Source organism: Oryctolagus cuniculus, chromosome 8, assembly GCF_964237555.1.
Source record: "Oryctolagus cuniculus chromosome 8, mOryCun1.1, whole genome shotgun sequence".
Lineage (NCBI taxonomy): Eukaryota > Metazoa > Chordata > Mammalia > Lagomorpha > Leporidae > Oryctolagus > Oryctolagus cuniculus.
In genome coordinates this window covers 120,876,867-120,889,076 of record NC_091439.1, presented here as the reverse complement: position 1 = coordinate 120,889,076, position 12,210 = coordinate 120,876,867, and the positions used below count along the sequence as shown (strand labels likewise).

The window sequence follows — 12,210 nt, the reverse complement described above, 5'->3', positions numbered from 1 at the left end:
TGTTTCCCTTGGTGGAGGCAAAGATGAGGGTGTTCAGAGGACCAACATGAGAAAGGATAATTACAGGGATTCAGGAGGGAGACCAGAACATATGGGGAGTGTAAGGGTTCTCCCAAGGGCTCATAACTGCCAGCACAAGTAGACATCTGGAGAGTCATTGATTATAACCTTTTCTTGGTATTGACTGCTATTCCCAGCCTGTCTGATGCCAAGGTGTGGCTGGCTGCCTAAGGTAACAGGCAACTAAAAGCATATCTGGGCACTAATACAGACTGGCTGCCTGTGAGTTATCAACAAGCTGCCCACAGAGGCCGAGGGGTCCAGAAGCAGCCCTGTGAGGGTGAAGGATGAATGGGTGTGAGGGCTCACCAAATCCAGCTGCAGAAGATACTGAGGCCCCGGGTACATGCCAGGAAGATGATTCTGCAAAATATATATACATGCATATGTATATAATACCAAGGATATTTTCCCCTTGTCTTGGGGGTGGGGGACACTGCTTAGCTATGGAAACACTGTGTGATTTAGGACTTAGAGAGTTCTCACTTTACCAACTGTTAGGTATCTGGCCCCCAGTCACACAACTTCACTGAGCTTCAGTTTCTCCACCTGTCAAATGGAATTACTAATTTTTACCCCAGAAGCTGATGTTGAGGCAAGGGGAGGCTATATATAAACTACCTTGCAAGAAGCTTGACGTTTTGTCATTGCTCAGTGGATTTGATTGCGTGACATATTCTCCCTCCTTTCTCTTTGGCCATGGACAAACATCCATGATAGTGTTCACTATTTTGGAAAATAATGTCTCCCTGTCTTTTCTAAGCAGCCTTGGTATTAAGCAAGAATTATTCTGTGAGTTAGCTTGCTAAATTTTCTATACTGCTATCCCATTTTATAGTTGCAGCAATCCTTTGAGGTGCACTATCATCTCTGTTGTGCAGGTGGAGACACTGAGACTCTTCTAGAATAACTCCTTTTACCAGCACCCTCTACATGGCGAATGCTGAAGGAGGGGGGGTTCAAAAACTACTTAGTTTGGTTGCAGCCCTCCTGCCAGTGTTGCTACAAAACCTTCTTTCCTGTGTAGATAGTTCATCACCATTTACTTTTTTAGAGGTTTAATTTATATATGTATGTATGTATGTATATATATTTGAGAAAATCAACTTTGAAGAACCCAAGCATAGTGCATCCTTTGTGAGCACTTAGACATTACTATAGCTTATGAGACATAGATAACATCCTCCACTTAATACATTAAAATGAAGTAAATCTTTGCAAACAAGTTTTACTATTAACTCTCATAATCCAACAATTTGAGGACAGAGGTCCTGCATGGGAAGTTAATGCACAGTGACTCCTGTTGTTAATTTCACAATTAACACCCTTATGTGTGATGTGAGAGATCACCCATTTAAACACTTAAGGGGGGAAATTGAATAAAAGAATTTTGTGTTTGTGATATGTTAAAATAACCTTATAATTGACACAGCATCACATTGATACTATCTCTCCATTTGGTATGTAGGGCCGAAAGGTCAGTGTTCAATGACAGAAGTGAAAATAGACTGCTATGGTCAGAGTTCTTCCCCCACCCACCCAGTTCTCCTGTTGAAGCCCTTACCTCCTTCTCTTTGTGTGCCATGCAAGGACACAGTGTGAAGATGGTTGTCTATAAGCCAGGAAAAGAGGCTGAGTCAGTGGGGCCCCATGCTCTTGGACTTTTCAACCTCCAAAACCGTCAGACAAGTAAACTTCTTTCTTTGACACATTACCTAGCCTAAGGGGTTTTGCTACAAGAACAGAAAATGGGTGAATCATGTATTCATTTTAATGTTGTACATATTATTTTTGTATAAAAAATTATATAATTATACTAAAATATGCAAAGAAATAATATTGCACTATAGCTTTGAAATATATTGCCGCTTGGGCAAACTGGAGGGAAGGTTGCTGAAATCTCTCTGTGTTTCTTACAACTGCATGCAAATGAACCATCATCTCAGTTTAATTTTGAAGAATTGAATGATGGTGCCAAAATCTAGAAAACCACTATATCAGTTTGAGAGTTTGTCAGTTATGGCATGAGCCTTAGAACCTTGACATCACAATGATGGGTGATCTTGACTACTGCGGAACCCACAGTCTTCAGGGACTTGTTCATGGTCTCTGTTGAATAGTGTCGACAGAGTCTAGAGTTGTAACACATGGAAAGTAATGTTGTCAGAGCTTCTGGAAGTCATCCGCCAGTCCCCAGCGCAAGGTAGCCTTTTCCTGTACTACTTGTGATCATTTAAGCAGACTGGTCACCCCAGGAGGAGTTCTGTCCTGTTTTCCTTAAAACAGAGGAAGTAATTCCTGACTTTGGTGCTGGTTTCATGAGAAGCTACTTTTGTTCTTTGGTTTAGTGCTACTGAGCTCAAAAGAGCAGGCTTTGTACTGTCAGGGGAGACACTTCCTTGGCTTCATGGCAAAGAGTTTTCTCTGAAAAGATCTCGAAAGAGGCTGTCCTGTTTATGAAAGAGTTTTGTGTTCTGCTCAGTCTAACTGGTTTTACCTATTATGGCCACAGAGCCCCATTGGTACATGGTCCCAACTCAACCAGTTATATCTAAGCCTGGGTGATGTTAAGAAATGTTTGTGGATGTGTCCAGCATTATTTCATGTTGTCTAGCACTTCTCTCCCCTCGCCTCCCAATTTGAACACTAATTTAGATAAGATAGGAAGCATTTTACTAAGTGGGAATCAATGTATCCCTATTATGTAAATTGTCATGCTAACAGGGGACCACGTTACAATGACTTCTTTACCAATCGCTGTGTCATTTTGTTTTACATGTGATAGGCTGAAAATTGCCTTGTGTTCCCTCTTCTGAAACCATGTTTTAAGAGCTTGGTGAGTGACAGCTGTGGTGTCCATCTTAGTGTTCTTTACAGAGGGCAGTGTGGTAGTTGAATGGAAATACTCTTTAGAGATGTAAACTGCTTTAGAATATCAGGGGTATGTGATTTAATTTTCCTTTGAAAAGGCAGAAGACATGCCTGTTGCTTTTACTTAGAATGAATTAGCAGCAGATATGTATGGAGAACTTCACAGTTGAAGATTGCTTTCGATATTTTACTTTAACTTGCACTAAAACCAGGCAGATTGATACTATTGTTCCAGATTACATGTTCTCTTTTATGATACATGCTCCCTTTCATACACAGCCAGTTAGAAACAGTCAGACTCTGAAATTTTCAATAATCTTCAGTACTTTCTTTTTTTATTCTTAAAATCTATCTATTAAGGGATACAAATTTTCATAAGTGCAACTTTAGGAGTATAGTTATTCTTCTCACTATATCAGTCCTCCCACCCACACTCCCATGCCTCATCCCCCTCACTCTCCCCTTCCCAGTTCTATTCTCCATTAAGATTCATTTTCAATTAACTTTGTACATAGAAGACCAACTCTATATTAAGGAAAGATGTCAACAATTTTCACACATACACACACGCACACATATGCACATACACAAACTGTTTGAAAACTGGTTTTACAGTTAACTCTCAATACAACTCATTGAGGACAGAGGTCCTGCATGGGGAGTCAGTGCACAGTGACTTCTGCTGTTAATTTTTTTTAAACATTTATTTAATGAATATAAATTTCCAAAGTACGATTTATGGATTACAATGGCTTCCCCCACATACCGTCCCTCCCACCCACTACCCTCCCCTTTCCCACTCCCTCTCCCCTTCCATTCACATCAAGATTCATTTTCGATTATCTTAATATACAGAAGATCAGCTTAGTATACATTAAGTAAGGATTTCAACAGTTTGCTCTCACACAGAAACATAAAGTGAAAAATAATAGATGATATTTTTTAAATGATGATGAAATCAGATCAGACCTATTGTCATGTTTAATCCCAGTGAGAGTCAAGTTGGGAGTTGATATTTTTTTTTTTTTTTACAGAGGATCAGTTTAGTATACATTAAGTAAAGATTTCAACAGTTTGCACCCCCATAAAAACACAAAGTGAAATATATTGTTTGAGTACTCGTACCAGGGGATTCCAATTCTGCTGTTAATTTAACAATGAACACTCTCATGGATGACGTCAGTGACCACCCGAGGCTCTTGAAATGAGCTGTCTAGGCTATGGAAGCCTTTTTTAATAGAAAACGTTTATTTCATAAATACAGATTTCAAAAGGAAAACTTTTGGATTATAGCGGTTTTTTCCCCTATGGACAAGGCCATAAGCAAAGTGGAAGTTCTCTCTTCCCTTTAGAGATAAGTGCACTCTTCTTTGATTGCCACTTTTTTCCACTGGGGTCTACAGAGATCGTTCGTGTAGACTATGTTTTTGCCACAGTGTCTTGGCTTTCCATGCCTGAAATGCTCTCACAGACTTTTGATCCTCAATACTGCCAAGTGCACACCAGCAGAATCTTTCGTATGCACATTTCTGCTAACTGTGTATTCCACAGAATTTCAGCTTTTTCTTTCTCATGATCCTCAGACGTGTTGCAGCCTTCGCTTATTGCTGATTGCAAATCCGCATTCCAATTTTTAGATGCTTATGGCAATGGCACCTAGTCTCAGGAAGCAACATTCTTTTTGTTAAAATAATAGAGGTACAACAATGACCAGAAACGGAGAGATTGAAAACCACAGGAATTCCTTGTTACGGACCTGTAGGGCACAGGTTTATTTGGGATTCTCTGGGTCCACTTCATAGGGTCCTCTAAGCTTGGTCCACATGTTGGGAGATTGCTCTGGGCTAGGATCTGCTTCTGAGCTAATTCAGAACATTGTTTGAATCCCCTTACTTGTAGTTGAGGTACCTTCCTCCTCCAGCTGTCACCTGGGGGCTGACTACATCTAGTCTCATGTTTCTGTGTAGCTCCTGCCCATATGACAGATTCATTCTCCCTTGCCCTTCAACTCTTTCTGGCTTCCCCTTCTGTGCCATGTCCTGAGTCAGTGTAGATGATAATCTCTGATTTGGGGACCTCTTGGGGGTTAGTTTAGGCCTCCTAAACTAGGGAATGTACTCTCCCTATTTGAAGGTTCATCACATTCATTCTGTCTTCACAGTCTCTTTTTGCAGATAGCACAGTCATAGGCTGCAATCATTAGGGTGTGCGGCTTTTGGATGGGTTGTTTTAGAACCCTCTGTGTACCACAGACTTTGTGGAAAACATCCCTTCCATCATTCCACCAGCAGTTGTCCATGGTTACCAAGACCTCCGTGTTAGTAAGTCCAATGATGAGTCCTCAGTAACCACCTGCCTTACCTTCCATAGCGTTTGATGGGAGCGATGGCTCCCTTCTTGTTATCCTCTCAGTTCTCCACTTACCTGACACCTCTTGGTCTGAGCGGCTGTCTTCTTTGGCACGCCTGTAAGACGATACTTGCCCTAGGTTCTCCCTTGGATGTGTTCCCTGTCCAACTCTCTCAGTGCCACCTGCTCTTTGAGACCTGTAAAACCTGAAACCCCATTGGCATCTGTAGTTGGAGAGCCTTGTCTGAGGAATTGAGATGACAGTTTTATCATGTGTCACTCCTAATGACCGGCATCAAACTAGTCTGTGACCATTGACTAGCTACTCTTTGGTGTTTGCTGTTGAGCAGGGACGATGATTTTCAAGAGGCTGGGACTTCAGAGGATGCAAGTGCTTCAGAGGGACGTGAACGAAGACTACTGGTGCACGGTCCGATAAAGTTAAGAACGGGTAATAAGAAAACAAAGCATCAGGCTTTTTTGTACAAGGACGTACTGAAAATCTCGAACATTCGGTAGGTGCATATGCTGCATGTTGTCCTGATCATCGTGAAATATATTGTCTCTAACAAAATTCATTTTCATGCACTCTTTCTCAGCAAGTAGCATGTTTTTACTTTGTTTTTGCCAGTGATTTCATTCTTCACTTATTAAACAAGTAGTCATGGAAGTTTTATTCTGTATTGTGCCCCTGTAGACAGTGGAATCAAGAATGGGAGAGACAGGGTTCCTCTCTCTCTCTCTCTCTCTCTCTTTGAACATTTATTTATTTATTTTAAAGGAAGAGTTAGAGAGAGGTAGAGGCAGTGAGAGAAAGAGAAGGGCGGGGGAGAGAGAGACACAGAGAGAGACAGAGACAGTCTTCCATCCGCTGGTTCACTCTCCAGATGGCAGCAAATGCCGAAGCTGCACCAGTTTGAAGCCAGGATCCAGGATCCAGGATGCAGGATCCAGGAGCTTCTTCCAGATCTTCCACATGGGTACAGGCGCCCAAGGACTTGGGCCATCTTCTAATGCTTTCCCAGGCCATAGCAGAGAGCTGTATTGGATGTTGAGCAGCCGGGACTTGAACTGGCACCCACATGGCATGCTGGCACTGCAGGCAGTGGCTCTACCTGCTACGCCACAGTGCTGGTCCCAGGATTCTTCTTTCTTGAGTCTTGCCTAGAGATGATCAAACTAAGAAAGAGACAATTGAAGATTGTAATAATGTGCATCTGATAGTAGGAAATAAACAGTGCCATGTGGAGAGTGTCAGAGAAGAGTCCCACTAGGGTGCCTCTGTGAGATGCAACATTGAAACCATTCCTCTGGTGTGAGAAGCAGCCACCTGTTCTATAGACTGGGTGTCCCGATTTGCCTGGCTGAGGGGACTGCAGGCCATCGTGTATGCAGCTTGACCCTTTGGGAGCAGGGCTTCAGCAAGGCTGATGTTTCTGGAGCTCATTGTAATTGACCAGGTCAGAGGTGAGACTGAATAAGTGCTCAGGGTTCTGGTCACAGAGGATCTTGACAGATCCCAGTAAGGGGTTGAGAAATTCCTTTGAAGGGGTTTCCTTATGGAAATGGCCATATCAGGTAAATATTGTAGTATATCATTGTGGCTGCTGGGAGATAATGGATTGGAGAGCTGGCAGCAATATAGGAGGGAGACTATGTCCTGGAGATGATAACCCAGATCACTGATACCAAGGGCCCCAACTTGGGAGGGACAGTGAAAGCAAAAGGTACAGGAGGCAGATTTGGTGTGCCGGTTGGAGATAGACACAAGTGGTCACTCCCACTGTCAGCCTTGAACACAAATGCAACCAGTACACAGCCTGGAATAAGGCAACTGCTTAATACACGTGTGCAGGGAAGGAGTAGGCAGGAATAGACTGATCTGGACATCTGCTTATCTGCTCCACCTGTGTTTTCATAATTTATGAAATATTATATAAGACAAAGACTAGTTCCACAAACAAAATCTCACCAGGAAGTGAGTAAAGAAAAATAAAAGTTGCCAGTGCTGCCCTCCCCTTGGCTTCCAGTTCTGCCCTGTCCTAGAGCAGAGAAGCAAGACTCAGGCCCAGTTTTATAAAATGCAGTCTCATCTTAGTGACAATCATATGAGGTATGTTGGATCAGGGGTGTGTTAAGCGCAATCTGTGTGTTCAGGATATCTTGTACCTCCTCTTGCCTAATCCTTGCTTTCACTATCTGAGATGGGTCTGTATTCTTGTTTTCCAACAGGCTCTGATGCTAAGAGAGCCCCAGTGGCTGCCTCAAGGTCACCACAGTAGTCGTGGGTCCATGATTTTTTTTTTTTTAAGATTTATTTTATTTATTTGAAAGTCAGTTAGAGAGAGATGTAGAGACAGAGAGAGAGGTCTTCCCTCCATTGGTTCACTCCGTAGATGGCCGCAACAGCCAGAGTTGTGCCGATCTGAAGCCAGGAGCCAGGAGCTTCTTCCGGGTCTCCCACATGGGTGCAGGGGCCCAAGGACTTGGGCCATCTTCTACTGCTATCTCAGGCCATAGCAGAGAGCTGGATTGGAAGAGTAGCAGCCGGAAGTAGAACTGGCGTCCATATGGGATTCCGGTGCTTCAGCAGGCCAGGGCTTTACCCACTGTGCCACAGCGCTGGTCCTGTGAGCCCATGTTTAAAACTAGATCTCTTTATTATAGTACCGGCTCTCACCCAGCTGCCTCAACACTTTGTATTCTTTTGGATCCCATGGCAGATTTTATGACAGTTTCATTTCAATCGCTTTAAATCATAGGGAGCCCTGTGGCCAAATCCCTGAACATCCTCCTTAAGGCTTAGAGCTCTTCACGTCTACCACTCACCTGAGAGTTAGATTTGTAAATGAACAAGGCAGCATGCCAGAGGGCGAAAGTGGGGTGGACCAAACCAGTACTGAGCAATATCACTGCTGAAGCTGCGATATTGTCACCTTGTGCTCTCTGCAGAAAAAAATGGGAGGTGTTTTCTTCCCTTATGGATAAGACGTTGAGCACTTGGACTAAGGTACATTTTGTTTTGTGCTTTTATTTTGGCTGCAGTCTGTAGGACACAGTATTTTTTTAAGCCAGAATCTGTGGGGCAGATGATCTGAACCAAATCTTAAGAAGGAAATTTGAGCTGGTGTCTTGGCTCATCTGGCTAATCCTCCACCGGCGGCGCCGGCACCCCGGGTTCTAGTCCCGGTTGGGGCACCCAATTCTGTCCTGGTTGCTCCTCTTCCAGTCCAGCTCTCTGCTGTGGCCCGGGAAGGCAGTGGAGGATGGCTCGGGTGCTTGGGCCCTGCCCCCGGTTGGGAGACCAGGAAGAAGCACCTGCTCCTGGCTTCGGATTGGCAGAGCACCGGCCATAGCAGCCATTTTGGGGATGAACCAACGGAAGGAAGACCTTTTTCTCTCTCTCACTGTCTAACTCTGCCTTTAAAAAAAAAAAAAAAAAAGGAAATTTGAAAGAAGCTGTCTTTAGAGAAGGAGTGGAGAGGGTCCCCCCACCCCGCCAGGATCATTTTGAATATTTATAGCATCTTTCACGGGCTGGAGAAAATCATCAACTTAAAAATTTAGCCTGTTACGGATTTATTGAATTTTGAATCCAGCTTGCAGTTAGTTGCCTTGGCAGTGCCAGCCTCAGTGACTTCACAGGCTTTGTACAGCCCAGGGACCAGACATTCACCATCCCAGCTTTCAAGATGCAAAATTTGTATAAGAATTAAGATTCAAATGTATTTGTAATATCTGAAACTAAGGTTATTCCGAGATTATGTATGTATAGTCTATCTCTGTGAAGAAGAAAATTTTATAAATAATACATCCATGATTTAATCTTTGTTCAACCCCTCAGCCACTCTGTTGAAGTCAATCAGATGTGCATGACCAGAGAGTGAGTGATTCTCTTAAAATGTAACAGCTTTAAAATACAGAGTATGGCCTCAAGTCCATAGTCAGCATTCAGAAACAGACCAGTCCACCTGTTGCCACTGGCTGCCGTTAATCTTGTGTGTGTGGGCCCCTTGTGGGCCAGCCTTCACTGAGCACATGATTTTGTCCAGGTCCACCTGACTCTTGCCTGTGCTGTGCACTGAGAGGGAATAGATGGATGTGAGCTTTTCTTGGTTATGGAACATGGAGGATTGGGGTTTGCTCAGGAGAGGATGTGCTCTCAGTACATTTAAGAAAAAAACATCTTGCTTGATGATCTTTTTAGGTACAGCAAAAATATTTACTACAAATATGTCATCCCTGTCAATGAAATATGGATTTCCAAATGCATTGTTGAGGAAGGTGATACCAGTGCCTCCAGGTGCCTGAATATTGGCTGGCCCATGGCGAATTATAGGGCCAAGTTCTTGTAAGTATCACTGCTGAGTCTTGTAATTTTACTTTGATATAGAAGGATATAACCCTTATTGCCTTTTCTAGCAAAGATAGAGAAATGCACCTAAATTTTCTTCCAAACTTGTTTTTTTTTTTGGGGGGGGGGAGGATTGGTAAGCATTTTAATTTGACCCTATAATAATCTGCTGCCTCATGCTTTGACTTCCAGCCATGGCACTTGTATGACACATATTTTCCCCAAGAGGTTTTTATGTGCCAATATGTGTGGAGAGAATGAAATGGGAACTGTTGGAATGATTTGCTTTGGTCTGAAGCAATGGTTTTCCAAGGGCTCCATGAGCTACTTGGGGAGTGGGTATTTTGGATTAATAAAAATAGATTTGAGAGAGCAAGGCTCTGGGGCCCCTCTCCAATATCCTCCAGCCTCTAGGTCTAGGCTTTTGTGTGTTTCAACTAGTAGAGTAGATCAATTCAGCTTGAAAAAGTCCTTTTATTCTCCCAAAGTAATGACCTAAAGAAATAATACTTGATATACAAATTAAATTATATCCTGGGTTGCTAGAATTGCTATTTGGTGTCTTCAGTGATACGGCCACCTGAAACAAAGATTTGATTCATGCGATGTGGGTGAGTTTTCCAAGGCCCACTTTGAGGCTGGTATGAGGAAAGGAAACGGGGCTCCATTTCCTAGACATCTTGTGTGTCTGTTTTTGTGTACGCAGGTACCTTGCAACCTCTGCCTGCTGCTCTGAACAGGCACAAACCCAATGTCCTGTGTGTTTTTCACATAGACAGTTCATCCCAGGTGCTTGGTGCTCTTTTTTGCTCTCCTCCTCTCCTCACTCCCTCCAGGTCTGTCAGGTCATATTGAAGTTGATACAATGGAGATATATCCAAACTGTTAATCAACTCAGTTCTGTGATGGAACTGCTTGCAAATATTACTGAGAACAAAGCCATGCTTGTACCACTGTCTGCATGTCTTCTTTGCCATGACAAATTTTCTCCCTAGGTTCTCAGATTCTATTGCTTAATGTCTTCTTAATCTTGCAGGTGATAGGAAGCTGCCTATTTGTGGTGCCTTTGATGAGGAGTTCCACTAGATAGTTTTTTGAATGAGGGAGAAGCGTGGGCACGAGGTGGACATAGGCTATATTGGCTGTGAAGCTATGTAAACACATACAACACATTTACAACAATGCCCAGCACCGAGTACATTTGCTGTTGGCTGTTATCACTCTTATGCAAATTGGCATAAGTAACCCGTGGTGTTCAAGTCCATATGAAGGTGGAAAGCCAAGGAAATGTCCACTTTGCTGTGGAAGCATGTCCTGAGAAGGCATAGAAATGCCGCGTGGGCTCGCTGGTAGAAATAGGAAATGTGGCAGCCCCTGCAGAAAAACCTGTTGCTTCCGTGAGTTCAGTGTAGGACGACTGAGCAGGACTGAGCAATTCCACTGTGGAATATAGGTCCAAGAAAAGTGTAAACATACATACACTCTGTTTGTTCCTAGCTCTGACTTTTGGGCACAAATGTTCCTAGCAGTGTTGTTCATTAGAGCCAGAAGTTAGCAACAAATTACATGTTCATGACCTGATGAATGGATAGTTATGACATGGTGTAGGATCTGGGGGTGGTGGAGAATAGCGTGTGGCTGCTTACTAGAGATTAGGGTTTACTCTCGGGATAATGAAAATATTCATGAGCAAGGTATTACAGGTGCTGCCGGCACAGGACCCAGTCATATAAATGGTCAGTTTTATTTTCCATGTAGTCAATCACTCCCCAGCTGTTTTGAATGCTAGTAAATTATAAGCCCATGTATGTTTGCGACTGCAGATCTTTTTCACTTTGGATTTCAAATACATTAATGATGTAGCAGAAAGGATATAAAACATTAGTCACCAAACACTAGGTGCTTTGACATCCTTCAGCACATCATAGCACTAAAATTATTTTCTAGGTATTTATTTGACATCTGACAATTCTGCAGCCTCTGTGAAGTACAGTGGTATGGATTTCCCCCCTAAAGTGAGCCCAGAGCATTCCATTCACATGCCCAGTCTCTTCAGTGTGACATAATCTGATCATAATGCTTTTTCCATTTGAATAGCACTTCAAGCTACAGGAGCACTCTGAGGTTTAATGACCTCCACTTTCGATGGTGGATACTGAGACTCCTGTCAGTTCAGTGACTCCTGTGATCACTGAGCTAGCATCCCATAGTTGCAATCCAGGGTTTCATTTCAAGTCAGCTTCTCCTTCCCTTGAAGAACTCTTTCCCATCGATGTAATGTTGCTGTACAAGAGCAGACTCCACCCAGAGCCCTTGTGTGAGAGGGCACTACTTACGCCTGAGTCCCCGTCACCCACACTTGCCTGCTGGTGTGTTTGTCTGCAATGGTAGTCTTAATCAGATGGAATTAGTCTTTTATGTAGCTTACTATTTTCTCTGACTTCTCTGCTTGCAGTTCGAAGACATTTATGGAAAAATGGGAACGTCTGCTGGACAGGTATTTCTCTAGCATACACATTTTGAATCTTTCGTTTGTGATAGGAGGCATAAATCTGCAAGCAGTGCCCCTACATGAT

General features: G+C 43.1%; 1 long non-coding RNA gene across 30 annotated transcripts in view; it reads left to right on the top strand.

Annotated features, from left to right (window-relative positions):
• The window catches only part of LOC103347521 (rho GTPase-activating protein 20), a 74,105-nt gene that overhangs the window by 6,788 nt on the left and 55,107 nt on the right, over positions 1 to 12,210 (top strand). For 28 of the 30 annotated variants that reach the window (XR_011378509.1, XR_011378494.1, XR_011378510.1 and 25 more), the window contains 3 exons: positions 5,631 to 5,795; positions 9,488 to 9,631; positions 12,090 to 12,131. This is a non-coding gene — a long non-coding RNA (rho GTPase-activating protein 20). Of the gene's footprint in view, positions 1 to 1,796; positions 2,264 to 2,874; positions 2,897 to 5,630; positions 5,796 to 9,487; positions 9,632 to 12,089; positions 12,132 to 12,210 lie in introns of those variants that run through there. The other 2 variants (XR_011378502.1, XR_011378514.1) reach the window with 2 other exon arrangements.